This window comes from Sceloporus undulatus, chromosome 2 (assembly GCF_019175285.1).
Source record: "Sceloporus undulatus isolate JIND9_A2432 ecotype Alabama chromosome 2, SceUnd_v1.1, whole genome shotgun sequence".
Classification (NCBI taxonomy): domain Eukaryota; kingdom Metazoa; phylum Chordata; class Lepidosauria; order Squamata; family Phrynosomatidae; genus Sceloporus; species Sceloporus undulatus.
Genome location: NC_056523.1, coordinates 12,232,721 through 12,253,393, shown reverse-complemented (window position 1 = coordinate 12,253,393; position 20,673 = coordinate 12,232,721). Strand labels below are relative to the sequence as shown.

At 40.6% G+C, this 20,673-nt stretch overlaps 1 protein-coding gene and 1 pseudogene across 2 annotated transcripts in view; both read left to right on the top strand.

The window, feature by feature from the left end:
• The window catches only part of AGPAT1 (1-acylglycerol-3-phosphate O-acyltransferase 1), a 56,696-nt gene that overhangs the window by 7,060 nt on the left and 28,963 nt on the right, over positions 1–20,673 (top strand). Inside the window, exon 1 of one of the 2 annotated variants that reach the window (XM_042450845.1) lies at positions 16,192–16,380. The exons of the other annotated variant lie outside the window; for it this stretch is intronic. The gene's annotated coding sequence lies outside the window, so the exon portion shown is untranslated. Of the gene's footprint in view, positions 1–16,191; positions 16,381–20,673 lie in introns of those variants that run through there. 2 annotated transcript variants of the gene reach the window in all.
• LOC121924591 lies at positions 15,303–15,421 on the top strand (annotated as a pseudogene).

The window sequence follows — 20,673 nt, the reverse complement described above, 5'->3', positions numbered from 1 at the left end:
GAATAGGTCCCCCATTTGAACTACAGCGATCCCTCCATATTCACTGGGGTTCAGATCAAATCCATGAAAGTCAAAGCCACAAATGCAGAGGGGAAAATAATAATAATCTGATATATAAGAAATCTCCCAATTCTGGAAAGTGAGCCTATTCTTGTCTTGCCCTTGAGGAGAGTAGAAAAAATGTATTTTTCCTCGTGGGTGTGAGCTAACGTCCAAAATACTGTAGTAAACTTTCTAAACTTTTGTTCAGTGTAAAGACAAATCTTGGACTGTAATTTCTGAAGTCCCACCCCACCCCCCACAAGAAAAAAACAACTGCCATCAAATATTTAAGTGCAATTTTCACCTAGTAATTGCACATCCCAAAATGTCTGAGGAAATTATTCTGTGTAGGAGTACATGGGAAGGCTTTTTCTGTGGAAAATTGGTGGATTTAACCTGACAATATGATGTTTACACACACACACACCATGTGTTTTGGGGTACGTGAATGCTAGGCAAAAAGTGCAGAGAAATCATCATTTTCTGGGAGAAAACTGCAAAAAATATTCATCCTGACATGGAAGAGTGAAATTTTGTGTGTGTAAATGTTTCTTCGCAGAATAATTTCTTGAAACATTTGGCACTGTGTGGCTACCGGGCAAAACTGTGCAACATCCTTGCCTCTTGTGTTATTCTTCCTGCAAGACAGGAAACCCATATATGTGTGTGTGTGTGTGTGTGTGTGTGTGTGTGTTTGTTTGTTTGTGTGCATGTGTGCATGTGTGTGTGTGCGTGTTCACCAGGAATCAAAGAACGGTGAATCCTTTTTCCATCTGTGGTTGAGATTTTAAAGTGTGTGTTTTTAAAGTACTTTTATATTTTTAATTGTATTCTGTTTTTAAACAAATGATTTGTTTTAATATCATAATAGTTTAATTCTAATTGTCACTTGTGTAAGTTTTTCATTGTATTGTGCTTTTAAACTGTAAGCCTTTTTGAGTCCCAATTCTAGAGGAAAAAGTGGGATACTACTACTACTAATAATAATAACAATAATATGTCAATTATTAATATATTTTGTTGTTGTTGTTATTGTATCCCTTATTACTATTATTATTGAGAGCTACACTACTTTTGTGCCTTGATATTCTGTTACATCTCCTAGCTAACTGACCAAGTAGGCATTTCCTCCATGAACTGTCCATTCATCATTGCCGATCTCAAATGCCTTCCAGCAGTGAATGGAGCAGGTGTAATAGTAGCAGGTGTAAAGTACTCCCAGTTCTCTTGTCTATCCTGAGTGTACTGCCAATTAATTTCATTACATGCCCCTAAATTTTACCCTCGGCTTATCCATGGGTCATCTCAAAATCCATAATTTTAGCCCCCAAAACCTGTCCTCGACTTATAATTGAGTATATACAATAATTAAAAGTACCAAATCCCCCTAAAGGCAATGGACTTCCCTCTGATCTTGGAAGCTAAGCAGGGTCTTGAATTGGGGGTTGCCAGCGAATACCAGTTGCTGTAGGTTATATATTTCAGAGGGGAGAACTGGAAAAGCCACCTCTCAGTCTTCCTTGGCCAAGAAAACTGTGACATTCATGGGGTCACCGTATGTCGACAGGCTAGTTGAAGGCACAGACAAACAAACAAAAGCCTCTGGGCAGCAGCACAATAACCGAGAAGGCATTATGTTACTGTCTGGCTCTTTTCCCTCCCTTTCCTGACAGTCCCTGGTGTTGAGTCTCCCTTGTCTGCTTCTCTCACTATTTTTTTACTGCTGCCTCTCTGCACATTGGATTGATGTTTTCATTGAGTTCACCCAAGCTCTCTTCCTGGCTAGTCAACATTAGTTCCAACACAGTTGGCTCACATGTAAAGACTGTCTCTCACGGCCACCATCCCAAGCTCTTGTCCCAATGTACAGCACTGTTCCCTTTCTTGCTTGGACTGTCTCTTTTCTTTAGTGACTCAGGAGGATATATTACAGGTTGACTCTTTCTTATCAGGAGTTCTAAAATCCAAAATACTCCAAAATCCAAAATTGTCCAGGGAGGTTGCTGACACAGTGCTTTGTTTTCTCATGGTTCAGTGTACACAAACTGTTTCATGCACAAAATGGTTAAAATACTGTCTTTAAAATTACCTTCAGGCTATGTGTATAAGGCGCATATGAAACATACATGAATTTCATGTTTAGACCTGGCTCCCATCTCCAAGATATCTTATTTGTTGTTGTTGTGTGCCTTCCTGTCAGTTTGGACTTATGGTGACCCTAGGGTGAACTTATCATAGAGCTTTCTTGGCCTGTTTGTTCAAGGGGGGGGGGGGTTGCCTTTGCCATCTTCTAAGGCTGAGAGAGTGTGACTTGCCCACAGTTACCCACTGGGTTTACATGGTCAAGCCAGGTTTTGAGTCTTGGTCTACCAATGTCCTAGTTAAAAGCTCAAACTACTACACCACACTGTCCCCCAGATATCTCATATTTCATTATGTATATGTAAATATTCCAGAATCCAAAGTCCAAAGCACTTCTGGTCTCAAGCATTTAGAATGGGGGGGGGGGGACACAACTTGTATTGTCTGTTCCCTGACAGATCGTCTGGATTCCCTACTTTCCTTCAAGCAATATTTGTTTTGAGACCACTTGCTCCTCATTGTCTGTTGTAGAGCAGTGGGATTTGACCACGTTTCCCTTCCTTCAGACATTTCTTGATTCATCATCTCCTCCATTTTTGGCAGTATATTTGACTCCTGGATCCATCACATTTGCCCATTGCCTATCTTACCTGCTGTTATGATGTGCTTTGAGAGAGCATGGCCCTGGAGATCTGTTGTAGGGAAGTGAGGCCTAAGCTTCTCCTGTGACTTTCCTTGTTACATGCTTTGGGCAAACTGAGAAGCTGTCTTAAGAACATGACCCTAATCTTGGGCAGTTTTTTGAGTTTAAGACCTCTTGGACTAAAAATATTAGAATCTGGCTTTATGACAAACCATGCAAACAGGCAACTAGTCCTGTGCAATAGGTTGATCTTGACCACTCCTGCTTTTTGTCCTTCATTCTTCTCCCCCTTTTTTGCTGGGTATACTTGAGACTAAACAGGGAAGTTGACCTTGTCATACACACATGAAGCGTGACCAAATCTCAGTTCAACCTGAGATTTGATAAACCAAGCGCAGGTGATCATAGAATTATACAATTGGATGAGACCCCAAGGGCCATCCAGTTCAACTCCCTGCAATACAGGAAGATACAACCATTAGATCAATTTCACTTGTTCAGTATATTGAGTCCAGTTCTGGAACTTGTATTTTAATGAAGATAGAGACCAGTCTTTTCCAACCTCGCACCATCCAGCTGTGTTGCACTAAAGTTTCCACCACTATCATCCCCAGCTAGCATAGCCATTTCCGAATCTGGTGACCAGCTGGCTGGAAATGGAAGGAAATACATCTGGAGGGCACCAGCTTCTGAGAAGCTTAAATCGGAGGAACTGGAATGGTGTGCAGAGGAGGAATCTTCTGATGTGATTGTTGGTCAACAGGGAGATCTCAATGTTCTTTGGACAAGGAATTCACTTCAGTAGGAGGTAGCAAACATGCATACCTGCTTGGTTAGAACATATTCAGAGAAGGGCAACTAAGGTGGGTCAGTAAACAAATACCATAAGGAAGGGCTGAAGGATCCCAGGGTGTGTAGCCTAGTCAAGAGAGAAGGCAGAGCAGAGACACTATTGTACTCTCCAAAGACTTGAGTGTTATTACCAAGGAGAGGGCAAAGACTTTTCTCCAAAGTGTCAGAGTCCAGGACTGGATCTTTGTATGTGTTGTGCCTTCAAGTCTTCTGTTGTCTTATGGAGATCCCATGAATTTCATAGGGTTTTCTTGGGCAAGGAGTACTTGGAAGTAGTTTGCCATTGCATTTTTCTGAAACAGAAATTACAGTGCCTTATATACCTTCATAATATCCCTCCCAAGTACCTCCCAGGCCTCACCAGTCAACTTCCAAAATCAAATCAGAACTTATATTTTCAGGGTATTTAGTGTCCAAGAGGGACAATTGATTGAACATCAGGAGAAAAGGAAATACAGTACAACCACCGTATCCACTGGGGATGTGTTACTGGACCTACTGTGGAAATGTGAAACTGTCAATGAACCTTATTTAAGAGTGAATGACTTGTGGCAGAAGTTGAGCATAGAAATGTGCTGGAGGACCTACAAATGCCTAGAGAGAGATGTTCTTTCTAGAATTGGGACAAAATTGTGTTGGAGTTCCTAGAACATGCATTTTGTTGTTTTTGTTAACTGCCCTCAAGCCGACAGTAGCTCATGGAAACCCTATGGATGAAACATCCCCAAGACTCCCTATACTCCACTGCTCTGCTTAGGTCTTGCAAATTCATACCCATGACCTCCCTAACAGAGTCTATCCATTTGGCATGTGGTCTTCCTCTCTTTCTGCTGCCTTTAACCTTTCTTAGCATTAACATATTGTGCAGATTAGCTTCCGGGCGCAGTACAAGGTGTTGGTTATCACCTTTAAAGTCCTACATGGCTCGGGCCTCAGTTACTTGCGGGAACGCCTCTCTCTACATAATCCGCCTCACATTCTCAGAATATCTGGGAAGAATCTGTTAGAATTACAAACGACTAGATTAGCTTCAACTTCCCAAAGAACTTTCACTGTAACAGCACCAAAGTTGTGGAATTGCCTCATAGAAGAGATCCATCTTATTACTTCCTTGGATGCGTTGAAGAGGGCAGTTAGGACGGATCTCTTCCAGTGGGCTTACCCACCTGACTTTGTATAAGAAGCATTGTTCCATCTTTTTTGATCAAGAACTGTATACCTCTATTCCACTCTCACTTTTTGATAGAATCTGTTTTAATGGAACTATTTGCTAATTGTTATTGTATTTTATTGTTGTGTTCTGTATATATTATCGGGTTGTAATCCCCTGCTTCAATCCATCTGGGATTGCCGGGGGAAAATATATATATATATATATATATATATATATATATATATATATATATATAATATTTCTCAGATGTGGGTAACTGAAACTGCAGGTCCTGGTATTACAGATTCGAGGGCTGCACTGTAATGCCAATTCAGCAATGAAACCAGTTTCCTGCAGAGTTTGAAAAGTTTCTTCTTTTTTTAAACTACAGCTCCCAGAGGCCATACTGGCTGAAAGAATTCTTGGAGCTGTAGTAAAAAGAGGTAATTTTTTCCAAGTTCTGATTTCATAAAGGCTAGGTGGTTGGGTAGAAGTCCCTCGCTTCAAACAGTAGCTGAGCCACCCATCAGTTGGGGATACTTTGTCTCTGGTTTTATGGTGACAAGCCGCTTCCCTCTCTGTGATTCTGTGCTCTGATAGAGTTGGAAGCATGTTGTCTAGACCAACAATAACTGCAAGAGCTGTATCTGTTCCTCTTGCACCCTTTCATTTCCAGATTACACGTCCTAAAGCAGTTAACAATGATGTGGGTTAAAAAAGAGAGAGAAAGAGATTAAAACTTGCTTAATACCAGCCAGCTATTTCAAAATACAGTATTTGTAACTCTATTGATGATAATGCAGCAGCAATCTAAAATTTAGCTGAACCCAGTCTGATGTCAGAAGTTTCCAAACATGTTTGGAAGATCATTTCAAGAGGAAGGTGCTACTGCAGAAAAGGTTCTTCTCCCAGTTTGACTATCAAAGTACCTTCTTTCAGAGGCTTTGGGCTACACTTTAGGGCAGCGCTTCTCAAAGTGGTGGTCCATGGATGAGTGCTGGTCCATGAGCCATCCACTGCCGGCCTTGAGCAAGTTTCCAGGAAAGAAAGAAATGGTTGTGTCTGATGGACACAAATAGGGTACTGGTCCCTGATACATGTGGAAAGGAATACCAGTTTCCCATATCAAGTACCTTGAAATACAGTCGACCCTCCATATTTGCGGCTTTGGTTTTTGCAGCTTTGATTATTTGATTAATATGTTCTCTCTAGGACTCTCTAGTCCTCCTGAGCACTTTATGGTCAGCTTCCATCATCCTGGGAGAAAGGTATAAACCCAATAAAAAAAAAGAAGTCACACTGAAAGACCTACTGATTTCTAGAGAGAAGACTTCTGTAGCCATTTATAGGTCCTTCAGCGCAATTTTGTGCTTAGTGACTGGCAGGTGTTGACCACAGAGTTGTACTGGAGGACCTAGAGATTCCTAGAGAGCTGTTCTCTCAGGTTAAAAAAGTGTTTTTTTGTTTTTGTTTTGTTTGCATTTCCCCCCACTTTCATGGGGGTCTTGCACTCTTAGCCTCAGCGAATGTGAAGGGCCTGTGCACTGCTTTAAGGCATCAGGCAGGTCATATGAACCTAACCTGTCTATCTTTTGTTTTAGAGATTGGAACTAATTCACTAAACATTCATTTCTTATCTCTAATTCATTAAAATTTTCAACAATAATTTTAAATTTTATTATTTTCGTCATTAAAAGTCAGCAATGTTACTTTTGTTCTCATTGCTAAAATTCATTGCGGGTTATTTTTAATACTTTTTAGTTTAGCGAATGAAGGAGTGGATTAAAACCAGCAGATTAGTTTGAATTACATTTTCTGAATGGTTCCATGTTAGCAAATTAACTTGGGAGATTTAGCATTAATGCATCAGCATTAATGTGAATATCACCAGACCCTGTTTTTAGAAATTGATAGACTATGCCTTCTTCTAAAAAGAAGATTTGAGGGTAATATAGACAAAATAAAATGTTCGGTGTCAAGGAAACCCCATGATAGATTTGTCTTACGGTTGCAATAAGTCGGGAATGATTTGAAGGCATACAACAACAACCAACAATGAAAACAGCATCAAACCTACATGTTTAGAAAAACAGTGAGGACTCAAAATGATTTCAACTGGCTAAATTTTATAGTTTATAATGATATACTGCAGAACAGAGAGGGCTGGTGGCTGTAGCAGTCATTTCTGCCTTTTCTTTCCTCCTTCAATTGCTTGTTGACTATATTAATTTTAAGTCTAGCTAAGTTTTAAGAGGGTCAAGTCAGGGCTTTCTCTTAGTCCCACCATCATCACTGGAGACCTATCTCACTGATTTTACTTAACTTTGGTTCTTATGTTTGTTCTTGTATGGGATATACATTTCCTACATTTCTGTAAGCAGCCACCTTGAGCCAAAGTTTTGGGGAGAATGTGAGGTACTACTGACTATTATTATTAATGAGAATAATAATAATAATGATTTATCATCATCATCATCATCATCAACATTGCTGGGGTCAAGAGTACAGGACCCCACGACAGCAGAAATAAAATAATAATAATAATAATAATAATATATAATAATATATAATATAATATAATATAATTGTAATGTAATATCTCACTTCCAGCCCAAATAGGACTCAGGCTGCCTGCCTATAGAGGTACAGTGGGAGCAATCGAAATAGGCAGACAAAACAATGAAGTCACCATAAATAGGATTGCAATAGCATAGTTACAACAACAACAACACAACAACATTTTCTGCTAAAAGAAAATCTTTGTGGTCCTAGCATTGAGAGGGGTGCTGGGAGCAATTCCAAATAGACAGATCAAAAACCATGAAACCACCTTAGATAGGATCACAATAACAAAAGGCAACCTTGCTTTGAACAGGCCACATTATCTGGCGCTACCTTGCTGAGGTCTAAAGTCTTGCATAGAATATGACTTATTTGTTCATGGCTCAGAACTCCAGTCGGTCAAACCTGGGAGAATGAGAAATTGATAGTAGTAGTAGTTGACTCCATGTCATGCTCCTGTCATTATAGCGCAACTGCACAAAGATTTTCACACAACGTCGTGCTCATCCTGTACTTTTCCCCTGAATAACCTGGAATTGTTCCATAACTACTTGTTAGCAAGAAAACCCCATGGATGGTTTGCCAATAGTGCTTCATTCGAGCTATTATGAAGGCGTGGAAGCTAACGACAATGCAGTCTCACTATTAAGGAGCACTATGGGGAGCTTTTCCTAGACTGCATTTTCATACAGGCAGAATGTTCTCATTGCTAGGATCATTTTCAGAGTGGATTTCTGTCTTATTTTGAGATATAGGGCACTATTTTATTTGATCACAGGTCACAGAATCATAGAGTCGGAAGAAACCTCGGGGGCCATCTAGTCCAATCCTCCACCATGTAGGAACTCACAATGAAAACACCTTTGACCGATGGCCATCCAGCCTCTGTATAAAGACCGCCAAAGAAGGATTGAATTGGATATGTATCATGTTCATAAATATAGAAATTTTATTTTGTTGTGTTTGGGATGCACCCACATTTTTCAGACATGCGCAGTAGCGCAATAAAGACACATGTGTGAAACATCCAATCACTAAACTGATGCAGCAATGCAACTGAGTTTTGTATGCAGAATGTCACTGCATTTTTATTTCATTGTTACAGTGTGATTGTGCATTGGTGTGGAACTATAGATTGCTATAGTGCTATGCTTCCATTATCTTCCAGTAGTGTGATTGTTGTGGAATTGGCCCTAGTGTGATTATCTGCTTAGTTGCTTCTGCCTCAGTTTAATAACAGATGGTCAGGGAGGGAGAATATTAATTCAGGAATACACAACTAAAACTAGATGGCCCTTGAGGGTATCTTTGCAGGCTTTAAGATTCGAGATTCAAGGACTCCAGAGAAAGCCTTCTCCATGGCTGCTCTTAGGCTACCGAAATTCTCCTTTGATATAGGCTTGGTTGCTCTCCCTCCTTTTCTTTTGGCTGGCAGGCAAGGACCTTATTTAAAGAGGCCTTCTGTTTTTGACTGGTTGGGGCACTATAACAGGCGTGCTGCTTTTTAAATATATAATAGATGATGATGTGTTTTTAACAGTCCTAAATTAATGTTTTAAGTGGCTTGTTGTCTTTAAAGCTTTTTGAATTGTTGTATTCAGGTGGTTTTAGCTATTTTGTTTTATCATGCACTGTAAGCCACTTTGGATCTCCTTTGGGAAGAAAAGTGGAATGTATATTAAAGCTGTGGAGTCGAAGGCTTTCATGGCCGGCATCCATAGTTTTTTTGTGGGGTTTTCGGGCTATGTGGCCATGTTCTCTGAAGATGCCAGCCACATATGCAATATACAGATGAACATGGAAATCACTCCTCCCTACCCAGGGTCACATTATATACACACACACACACACACACACACTCTTCCATGCCAGCATTCTCTGAAGATGCCAGCCACAGATGCTGGCAGAACGCCAGGAACAAACTCTTCTAGAACATGGACATATAGCCCGAAAAACCCACAACAAAACTGTACATTAAAGCTATCCATAAATCATAAGTCTGTAAGATTGTAAGCCTGAGATTGTAAAATTGTAGAATTGTAAAATTTTACATTGTAAGCCTGAGGACAGGGAAATATCTAATTACCAAATTGTAAGCTGCATTGATAGCCTTGGCTGAAGAGCAGGGTATAAATAAATAAGTATATATTTCTGGCTGACTGGATGATTTGCGAGTTTGATTAATATGTTCTCTCTAGGAATCTCTAAGTCTTCCAGTGCAAATTTGCCAGACTTCGACCATAGAGTTGCGCTGGAGAACCTCCTAGAAGTTCCTAAAGAAAACACTTCTCTAGGCATTTGTAGGTCCTCCAGCATGATTCTGTGATCAACCTCTGGCAGATGTTGACCACAGAGTTGCATTGGAGGACCTGGAGAGTCCTAGAGAAGTCTTCTCCTAGGTTAAAAAAAATAGTGTTTGTTTGTTTTTAATTTATGGTTTTCCCACATTCACGGGATCTTTCTCCCCTAACCCTAGCAAATGTGAAGGGACTACTGTATATTTTACCTTCTTCCTAAAAATCTCAGGGGGCTATACAATTAATTTAGCTTGACCAGCTTGAACAATGGAAACAATAAAATGATTTTGAAAAGCTGAAAACATATTGAACTATAACAACTTAGATGAAGATGGATTAAAGCTCATTAAAACTGTGCGTGTGCAGATTTATAAAAAAACAATTCGGCCCCAAAGGCTTTAACAAACTGTCTTGTTTTTACATGGCACCAGAATGACATGTTGGTGCCAATTGAGTCTTTTAAGGGGAGGGTATTCGATCCAGCACAGGAGAGAAGGCCTTCTCCTATGCCCTCCTGCGGTGTTTTGTTCCTTCTGGTGGGACATAGAGTAGGTCCCAACCAGCAGACTGCAATCTGGCTGGCATATATTGGAGAGGCGGCCATTCATGTATTGAGACCTCAGGCTGTTTAAGGCTTTAAATATCATTTTCAGCACTTTGAATTCAAACCAGAAGCATATTGGCAGCCTGTATGTGGTGCAGTGGCTTGGGTGCTAGACTAGGATTCTGGAGACCAGGGTTTGAATCCCCTCTCAACTGTGGAAACCCACTGGGTGGCCTTGGGCAAGTCACACTCTCTCAGTCTCAGAGGAAAGCAATGGCAAACCCCCTCTGAACAAATTTTGCCAAGAAAACCCCTTAGGGTCGCCATAAGTCAGTAATGACTTAAAGGTACATAGCAACAACAATTTCTGTAAAGCGGGTATTTAAGGCACAGTTTAAGACAGATGTGAGCTGCATCTGCATGGCAGAAATAATGCAATTTGGTAACACTTTAACTGCCATGGCTCAGTTCTGTGGAATTCTGGGATTTCTAGTTTGCTGTGGCACACAGCTCTCTGACAGAGAAAGTGATACAGCTCACACAACTACAGATCCGAGAATGACATCACATTGAGTGACAACATTTTGTATTGGTATTGATATTGTATTGTATTTTTTGTGTTGAGTGATAACAGTTATAGTGGTGTCAGACTGCATTAATTCTGCAGTGCAGATTAGACCTACTGTATATGAAGACTTTCAGGAAAGCAGATCCTCTGTGAGCTCCGTGGTTCTGCCAGCCTCAGGAATTTGATCAAACTGGTCAAGCAACCGACTTCTTTGTGAGGTTGCTCAAGAAAGAGCTGCCCTTCTATTGTGTCTTCTTAGAATAAAGTCAATGAATGCTTGCTTGCAGCATCCCACTTCTGCTAAGCCTCCCCACCTTTTTTTAATGACCTGGAAAGTAGAACTAGAAAATTCTATCCAGAGAGCTGCATGGGATGGAAAGAATCCAAAACTCTTTGGGTTTTGCATATTTATCTTCTAATCTAAAGGTTCTAGCACTGCTTCATTTCCTTCTCAAAGAACCCAGGACTCCTAGCTTATCTCATCCTTTTGCATGATAGTAGCATTAATGGCTTTTGTTTTTATTTGATGCTAAGTAGGCTTTGACTTGTGTTGAACCTATGACAAGCTTCCAAGACCTCTGGTCATCAGCATCTCAGGTCTAATAAATTCAGGGCTGCAAATTCTTTTATTGTTTAAATCAATCTGTAATGTGATCTTTTCCTACTGACTTCCACCTGACCAAACATTACACTGGTCCCTCCACATTTGCTGGGATTAGAGGTGAAGGACCCCATGAATGTGGGGAAACAGCAAATAAAAAACACTTTTTTTACAGCTCTCTAGGAATCTCCAGGTCCTCCCATGAAACTCTGTGGTCAACATCTGCCAGAAGTTGACCATAGAATCATGCTGGAGGACCTACAAATGCCTAGAGAAGTGTTTTCTCTAGGAACTTCACATTCTCCAGCACAACTCTATGGCCAGCATCTGGCAGAGTTGTATTGGAGGACCTAGAGATTCCTAGAGAGAACATGTGAATCAAAACTGCAGATCATCAGATCTCTAAAAGTCAAAGCTGCAAATGTGGGTGGCTAACAGTATTGTCTTTTCTAATGAGTCATCTCGTAATGTGTCCAAAGTATGATAGCCTCAATGTGGTCATCTTGTTTCTAGAGTATGTTCAGACTTGATTTGATGTGTATACATGCGTGTGTGTATATATATATATATATATATATATATATATATATATATATATATATATATGTGCGTATCTATAGTGTTGGACTAGAGACCAGGCTTCAAATCCTGATTCAGCCATGAAAAACCACTGGGTCACTTTGGGCAAGTCGCACTCTCTCAGCCTCAGGGGATGGCAATGGCAAACCTCCTCTGAAGAATTCAAAGATATAGCCAGGTTAGTTTGTAGAATCGAGATGTAGAGAGATGTAGCACATTTGAGACTAACTGAAAGAAAGTGGTTGGCAGCATGAGCTTTCGTAGACTTAAGTCTACTTCTTCAAATGCATTTCATGGAGTGGAAACCCAGGAACAGACCTATATATGCCCTTGGTATGTGAGAATGTCAATTCAAATTTAAAATCCTTTGTGTATGAAAATGAAGTGGCAAGTCCAGTTTTCAAAGGGGTTTGAATTTGTATTCACATTGTCACATACCAAGGACATATATAGGTCTATCCCTGGCTTTCCACTCCATCAAATGCATCTGAGGAAGTAGAGTGAAGTCCAGGAAAGCTCATGCTGCCAGTTTCTTTTTTTCAGTTAGTCTCAGAGGTGCTACAACATCTCTCTACATACTTCTCTGAAGAAACATGCCAAGAAAACCCTATGATAGATTCAGGTTAGGGTCATCATTAGTCAGAAACAACTTGATGGCTCACAACAACAAATATGCCTTCAGGTTGCCTGTTAACTAATGGCAACCTCATGAATTTCAGAGGATTTTCTTAGGCAAGGAATACTCAAGATGTGGTTTGACCAGTTCCTTCCTCTAACATATAGCCTACAGCACAGGGTATTTGTTGGCAGTCTCCCATTCAAGTACTAGCCAGGGCTGACCCTACTTAGCTTCCAAGATCAGATAGGATCTGATGCCTTTAGGATCTATTTATTTGTCTTTTGGGTAGTCCATGGAATCCCTAGAGCTTTCTTTCAGCACCACATCCTCTGCGAGCTGTGCTGGATCCAATCTAGGAGAAAGGTGGCAAAAAATTTCAAACAAATAAATAAATATACATTTCAAATAAATTGATTCCCTTCCAGTTCAGTTTTCATAATCTGATAGAATGTAATTCTGTCCAAGTAAGAGCCAGCGTAGCGTAGTGGTTTGTGTGTTGGACTACAACTCTGCAGACCAGGGTTCACTTCCCCGATTGGACATGAAGGTGACCTTGGGCAAGTCATACTCTCTCAGTTTCAGGAGATGGCAACGGCAAACCTCCTCTGAACAAATCTTGCTCATGATAGGTTTGCCATAGGGTTGGCATAAATCACAAATGACTAGAAGGCACACTGCAACAACAATGAGCAATGAATATGATGCGGGCATCGTGAAGACCATCTGGGCCTGATTCGGGATTTTGGCCCTGCTTCATGTAAACATGTAAAAGTGAGTCCAGAGGGAATTTGGGGTAAATCACCCATGTAGTCAAGTCCTAGGATTGCTTTGCCTCCTCCTCCCACACAAGTATTTGCTTTTGGCATGCAGTGGACCTCCACAGGAATGCAAACTTGCCAGGTTGGTCCAGGTTGACTTGTGTGGTTGACTGTAGCCCAGGAAGATGCCAGTTTGACTCTCACCTCAGCCACAACATCTTGTAAATGCCAGGGGACAAGACTTTTCTTCTGGGCCTCAGGCCCCATATCTGTCTCAGCATCCACTTATCTGCAACATGGGGAATTGATGCTGACCTCTTTTACGGAGAGATCACGAAAAGAGCAGAAATAGCATAAATGCAGAGTATTTTGAATGCTCCAAAGAGTGATAATAAATGCTGTATCTTAGTTGCATTGAATTAGTTGTTGTTTTTTTCTTCTTTTCACTGAAATGTGAATAATAAGAACTGCCAACGAGTTTATAAGAAATTTTAACTGGTGGGTCAGCTGCCTTCTTCCAGCTTAATTTCTGGGCCAAAACTTCAACACAAGATGCTCTCTTAAAATACCATAGGAAGGGCGAGATAATTTGAATAAGCAAAAAGGGCCACTCCTGGTAATGTTATTTATTTAACTGATTTGATTTATATCCCACTTTTCTCCCAAAAGGGAAATCCAAGCGGTTTATAATATAAGTTAAAAGAAAATACTGAAATCAGCATGCGATACAGAAGTTTTAAAAGCACTGAATCATTGATTCAATTAAAATACTGCTTCAATGGGGCAGCCCTTATGGGCCAAAAGGCCCATATTCCTCCCAGCCTCTTTGTCCCATTTGGACTATTTCTGTTTTTTCCAAATTTGGGACATAAAGTGGCTTACAACAAATTATTGATGATGATGATGATAATAATGATTTCTTACCTGCTTCTCCTCATGGATTGAGGTGGGAAACACAATAGATCAATATACAAAAACAGTTAAAAACACATGTCAGTTTAACAGAAGAAACAAGATACATATATATTCAAAAGAATCAACATTTAAAAATCCATCATTTAAAATGTACAATTTAAAAATCATTTGGATAGGCCTGCCGTTTTCAATTTGGTCAGTGTATTTAGCTGTCAAATCTCTTGATTCTCTTAATTCACAAAATAGAGAGGATAGAAAGCGATTAAATTAATAAAAACAAGCACAACAAAAATAACAAAATAGAAAATAGAATTGCAGGCTTTCAAATATTCTAGATCTTAGCCATATAAGGCTTTTTAGGTTATAACCCACACTTTGAATTGTGCCTGGCATGGGCTATTAGCAAGTGTAAGAAGGAACAAGGAAATTTTTTAAACATGTCTCTTTATTCCCTGTTTCAGATGCAGGCAACCTGGTGTCCTCTGGATGTTTTGGACAACAGCTGCCACTGTGAAAAACATGTACCTTTAACCCTTAAGTCCCTTGTGTATTTATTTCAATTCAGTATTCCAGCTTTTTCCTAATATGACACTCAAGGAGCCCGAACAGGCCAAATTAAAGTTGCTTTTGTTCACTTTGGAAGTGTGCTGTTTAATTGACGCATGTGTCTTAAGTGGCCAGAAGCCATGCCAAAGCCATGATCCAGTTCTAATGTGTCATTTAAATAACATACTTCCAAAATGACCCGAACCAGCTTTATTTTGGCCTGTCTGTTCAGGCCTAAGGAGTCTTAAAACGCCAAGGTGGCTTACAAAAACCAACCAATACACACACACAAACACTATAGGTTTCCCTTAATCTGGCACCTTCACCACCTGCCTTGAATCCCATTGTCAGAGAAATGTGAGATATAAATCCTTGAAATACATAAATAAAATAAAATGTTGGATGACAGGTCCCACCATCTCCAACGCATGGACCATACATTGTTTGCTGGGAATGGTGGGAGTTGTGGTCCAAATCTGTTTGGACGGTGCTGGCCCAATAAAGCCCAGTTCTGTTTGGCCTCAAAAAGACATCACTGTTTTGTGGGGGCCATACCACCATGAACATGGCTGATCTCTTCTGATCTTGGAAGCTAAGCAGGGTTGGGCCCGGTTAGTACTTGGGTGGGAGACCACCTGGGAATACTGGGTGCTGTAAAAAAAATTTGGAGAGCTCTAGTGGTGCAGTGGTCAAATGCCTGTACTGCAGCCACTCTCTCACAAACCATAAGGTTGTGAGTTCAGTACCAGCGGGGGGCTCAGGATTGACTCAGCCTTGCCTCCTTCTGTAGGTCACTAAAGAGAGTACCCAGCTTGTTGGGGGCAGTTTTCTTACACTTTGTAAACCCCTTGGTGCACTGATAAGCGGTACAGAAATGTACTTGCTATTGCTATTATTATTTTGGATGATATTGTACTTATGTTTTCCGGAGATGGGTGAAAATAGTTTGGATTTCTGGGACTTGCCTAGATGGCACAGAGGATAGGCGATTCAGATATAGTTGGGCAATCTGGACATGAATCGACTGGAGGCATCTTTGTGAAGTTTCCAGTGGGCAGGAAATCAGAGGGTGGAACTCATGCATGCTCTGGAGCAAATCAGCCAGATCTCTTCCCTGCTTTCTAACCTGATGTGAAGTTTTCTTTGTTCTGCTTTGTGTTGTATGTTGTTGTTTTGTTTTTTAATTTCCCCTTTCTCATTTCTTCTTGCCTCTTGGGATCCTGCCAGAGTGATTTTCCAATTCTGATTGCACAAGAGCCCAAAGGAAGTGTGCTGCTTTTTCATCTTCTCTGTTAGATAAAGCTGTGCCATTTGGAAGGCTGGTCTTCTGACCTCCAGCCCTGCCTCTTTGGACTCCCAGAGTCCTCTTTCTTGGGAGCCTGGCTTTGCCAGCCCAAAATTCTGTAGCCACGGCCCCACCTCTGGGCAGTCTTCTGGCTGCAAGACTTTTCCTCTTCAGTCTTAGTCTTTGACCTCTTGGAGATCTGGTCACTTCTCTCTGTTGCGTTGGACCAGCCTTTTGGGCATCCGTTCCCTGCTTTTCTGGATAGGCGAGTAGCAGTTCCTTCTATGCGACTAGTCAGCCAGACACTTTGCATTGGCCACCCACTGGCATCCAGGTATGTGCTGATGTGATGATAAAAATGTTATCATTAGTATTATTATATTTATTTATATCATGCCCTTTTCCTAAAACTGAAACTCAGGATGGCTTACAGTATTAAAAAACGATACAAAATGTTGCTGGTTGATGGATGCATTTGTCCGTATCCTCCTTGCAGAGTATATTTTGGTTCATAATCTGTGCTAAGTGCTTCTTTGCAGAGTTGCTTTTCTGGGGAACTACACCTCCCAGGTAGCTTTAGGAGTCTGGGACTTATAGTGCTACAGGGTTTGAAAAAAAGTTTACCCTTCCCCCCCCCCCCCCCCCCCCAATTTTAGGCATTTTAAACCTTTTTTGTTGTTTAAATCAGGGTATTTTTTTTACATTAATATTTTAATAGAAAAAATTGATCCCCGCTTCTTATATTAATCCCGTGAAACATTATTTTATGTATTAGAAAGCTTGATCAAGCATGTTTTAATGCTTTCTCACATTAACAATCCAATGTTATTAGGCTTTGCTGCGATCTACATCTTTCAATAAACGACTAATTTTTAAGTGCTTATTATTCCTGTTTAATCTGAATATATTAAACAAATAATAAGACATACATGTTTTACATAATTAACATACAAAGTACTCTCAGAAAGAGATGAAAATATGAATAAGTTACTGTTAAGCATTAGTCCTACTTATTACTTATATGAGTATAGGGCTACACTAGTATTGGAAAATCAGAATATTAAGCAGTAAAATTCAGTGTTATGGCCACCATCTTAAATAATAATTGCTCTTTTTTTAAAAACACTCTTTATAAGCAAGTGGTTATGGTTGAAGTTATGCTGACTGAAGGATTTGTTTCTGAATGGCATTTCTTGCACTACACTATAAAATAAAAGATATAACTGGCACTGGATAGTGGTCTAACAATGAACTACTGCCAATAAACTGTTACAGTTAAAATGTTTCAATTCAAATAGTCATTTTTAATTCAATAAAAAGGTTGGGAAATAGTAATAATAGCCAGACTTTAAAAAGAAAAGAAAGAATAATCAATTTTTTAAAACAGGAGTGTTTTTTTTAAAGCCATTTAAATCATGCTGCCGGATAAAATAGGTAACAGCAACAATAACAACAGCAACAACAGTACTGTATTTATTTCTTACCTGCCTCTCTCTATGGATCAAGTCAGCAACAACAAATAAACAATGCACATCATTGTTTAAAACACATTAACTAAAACAACAGTTTAAAAGGACAAATAAGACATAAGATTTCAGAGGAAGGAACTGACCAAACCACCTCTGTATATTCCTTCCCCAAGAAAACCCTTTGAAATGCATGGGGTTGCCATAAGTTGACAGGTGACTTGAAGGCACACATACATACATACACAAAGTATTTTCGAAATGTTATCTCTGCATATCTAATTGCAGTGAGGTGCCTTTTGGCAGGCGCTTTCTTGGGTAACAGGACATTTGCAAAGGAGAGCAAAGGCTCATTCAAAGAGCAGCAGTAGCATTGTATGTATATGTGACTTCAAGTCACCTTTTGACCTATGGCAACCCCATAAATTTCATAAGGTTTTCTTAGGCAAGGAAGAGTCAGTGGTGGTTTTGGAAGTTGTTGCTGGTATGTTGTGCTTTCACGTCATTTCCAATTTATGCCAGCCCTACAGCAACCACTGAGGCGAGAGTCAGTGTAGTATTGTGGTTTGAGCATTGGACTATGAGTCTGGAGAACAGAGTTCAATTCAATGGGAATTTACTGGGCGATTTTGATCTCGTCACACACTCTCAGCCCCAGAAAATGCCATGATAGGTTTGCCTTAGGGTTGCTGTAAGTTGGAAATGACCTGAAGGCACATAAGTGCAACAACTGGTAAAACCACCTCTGAGTCTTCCTTGCCCAAGAAAACCCTATGGAATTCATGGAGGTGACTTGAAGTCACATACATTAATGGCAAGATTTATTCAGTGAGAGTTTGCCTTTGCCTTCCTCGAAGCTGAAAGAGTATAACTTGTCCAAGTCACCCAATGAGTTTCTATCTCTGAATGCAGATTTGATGGTAGTCTCCCATTCAAGTACTAACCCAGGCTGACTGTACTTAGCTTCCAGGATCAGACAACATTTGGTGCCTTTAGGATATTTAAGCCCTACTTCTTGTCAAGCCATGCAGAGTTTGGTAAAGTGTTGTCCACCAGCACCTCAGTGTCAGCTGAAGCCTTCCAGGTAACTCCCCATAGCATTAAAAAGATTCACCCAGATGCCACTCACACTCTGAGAAGTTTCTGGGGGCATAGTTTTGCCATTCAAACTCCATTTTGCCCTCAGACCTGTTTTGAGCAAAGCGAAGAAAAAGACTGATTAGAAACAGAATTGTAAAATGCGTCTTGGCCTAAAACAGGCCTAATCTGGGCAACCACGTTTGAACGGCAAATTTATTATTATTATTATATTTATCATTTATTTATTTATTTATTTATATAGCACTGTAGATTTGCACAGCGCTGTACATAAAACAATAAATATAAAGGAGTAAACTTGCCTATGGCGTACAATCTAAGAGATAATAGGATAATACATATAAAATACATAGCAATACAGGAAATGGTTCAATAAAACAGACAACAAAAAGAACATCCAATAGCAAGTGACAATCATGCAATGCCTGGGAACGCTTCTGTGAACAGGATGGTCTTCAGCTCCATTTTGAAGCTGGTTAAAGAAGTGATGGCTCTTGCTCGCGGGGGAAGAAGGTTCCAGGAGTGAGGGGCAGCGAGTGAAAAGGGGTGAATCCGAGATGGGGCAGAGGAAATCCTGGGCTGAGACAGCAGACCTTGACTACCAGAACGGAGGGCCCTGGTGGGAAGGTGAGGAGAAAGAAGGTCTGATAAGTAAGGAGGGGCCAGCCCATGGAGGGCTTTGAATGTCGACAGCAGGAGCTTATACTGAATGCGGAAAGGGAGGGGGAGCCAGTGAAGGGATGCCAACACAGGGGAGATGTGGTCAGAGCGGTGGGTGGAAGTGATAATGCGTGCAGCTGAATGCTGGACAGAGATTAAACGACGGAGGTGAGAAAGAGGAAGCCCAGCCAGGAGGATGTTACAGTAATCAATTTGTGAGACCACTAGAGCATGGACCAGGATCTTGGCAGTAGAGTAATGTTTATCCCTCCTTTCTCTCAATATGAGTCGAAGTGGCACATGGTGCAAAGGTCCAAGCCACATTGCAGAAATAATTCATTTTGAGACCACTTGAACTGCTCTGGCTCAGTGCTAGGGAATCCTGGGAATTATAGTTTATCATGATACCAGAGCTCTCTGACAGAGAAGGCTTGATTTTCATGTTTTTCAGGACTGGTAGCCAAACTTTGCTAACTTTAAGGGTTTCTTCTTTCCTGTTGAAATTATCTTGGTGTTTGTGGATTTCAATGGCTTCCCTGTGCATTCTGACCTGATAGCTGTTGGCATGGTCCAGAATTTCAGTGTTTTCAAATAGCATTTTATGCTATTGCTGATTTTTCTGACTGACCAAGTCTGCAGTGTCTCCTAAACCTGGAGCTATACTAATCAGCTTTGATGTGGTCTCCTTGCTCATCAAAGTCCCCATAATGGACAGCATGGCACTCATCAAACAAATTTTCTGGAAGACATGACAGCCCTATTCGAACATTGCCTCACCCCCAGCTATTCCAATGGGACAATGGATTCTATGAACAGAGAGATGGGGTAGCCATGGGAAGCCCTCTGAGCCCTGTGATAGCAAACTTTTACATGGAACACTTTGAAAAGCAAGCCCTGGAAACAGCACCGAAAAAGCCCACAACTTGGTTCAGATACGTGGATGACACTTTCACCATCTGGAGCCATGGAGAAGAAGACCTGGCCGTAATGCTGAACCATCTGAACAACATCCACCCCAACATCCAATTCACTATGGAAAAAGAAAAGGAAGGAACACTGCCATTCTTGGATGTCCTTGTCATCCACAAATCGAACCAATGTTTGGGTCAGTATACAGAAAACCCACACATACAGACCGATACCTGCACAAGAACTCCAACCATCACCCAGGACAAAAAAGAAGCACAATCAAAACACTGGTAGACCAAGCAAAATGCATCTGCGAACCCCACTTCTTGGAAGATGAACTGAAGCATCTGGACCGGGCTCTACAGGCCAATGGTTATTCCAGCTCAGACATCAAAAGGGCTGCCAGGCCCAGAAAAACCCAGAGGAATGAAGACAAGCAGCCACCCCAAAGGGAAGGTATTTCTACCATATTTCAAAGGAGTCACAGACAGAAT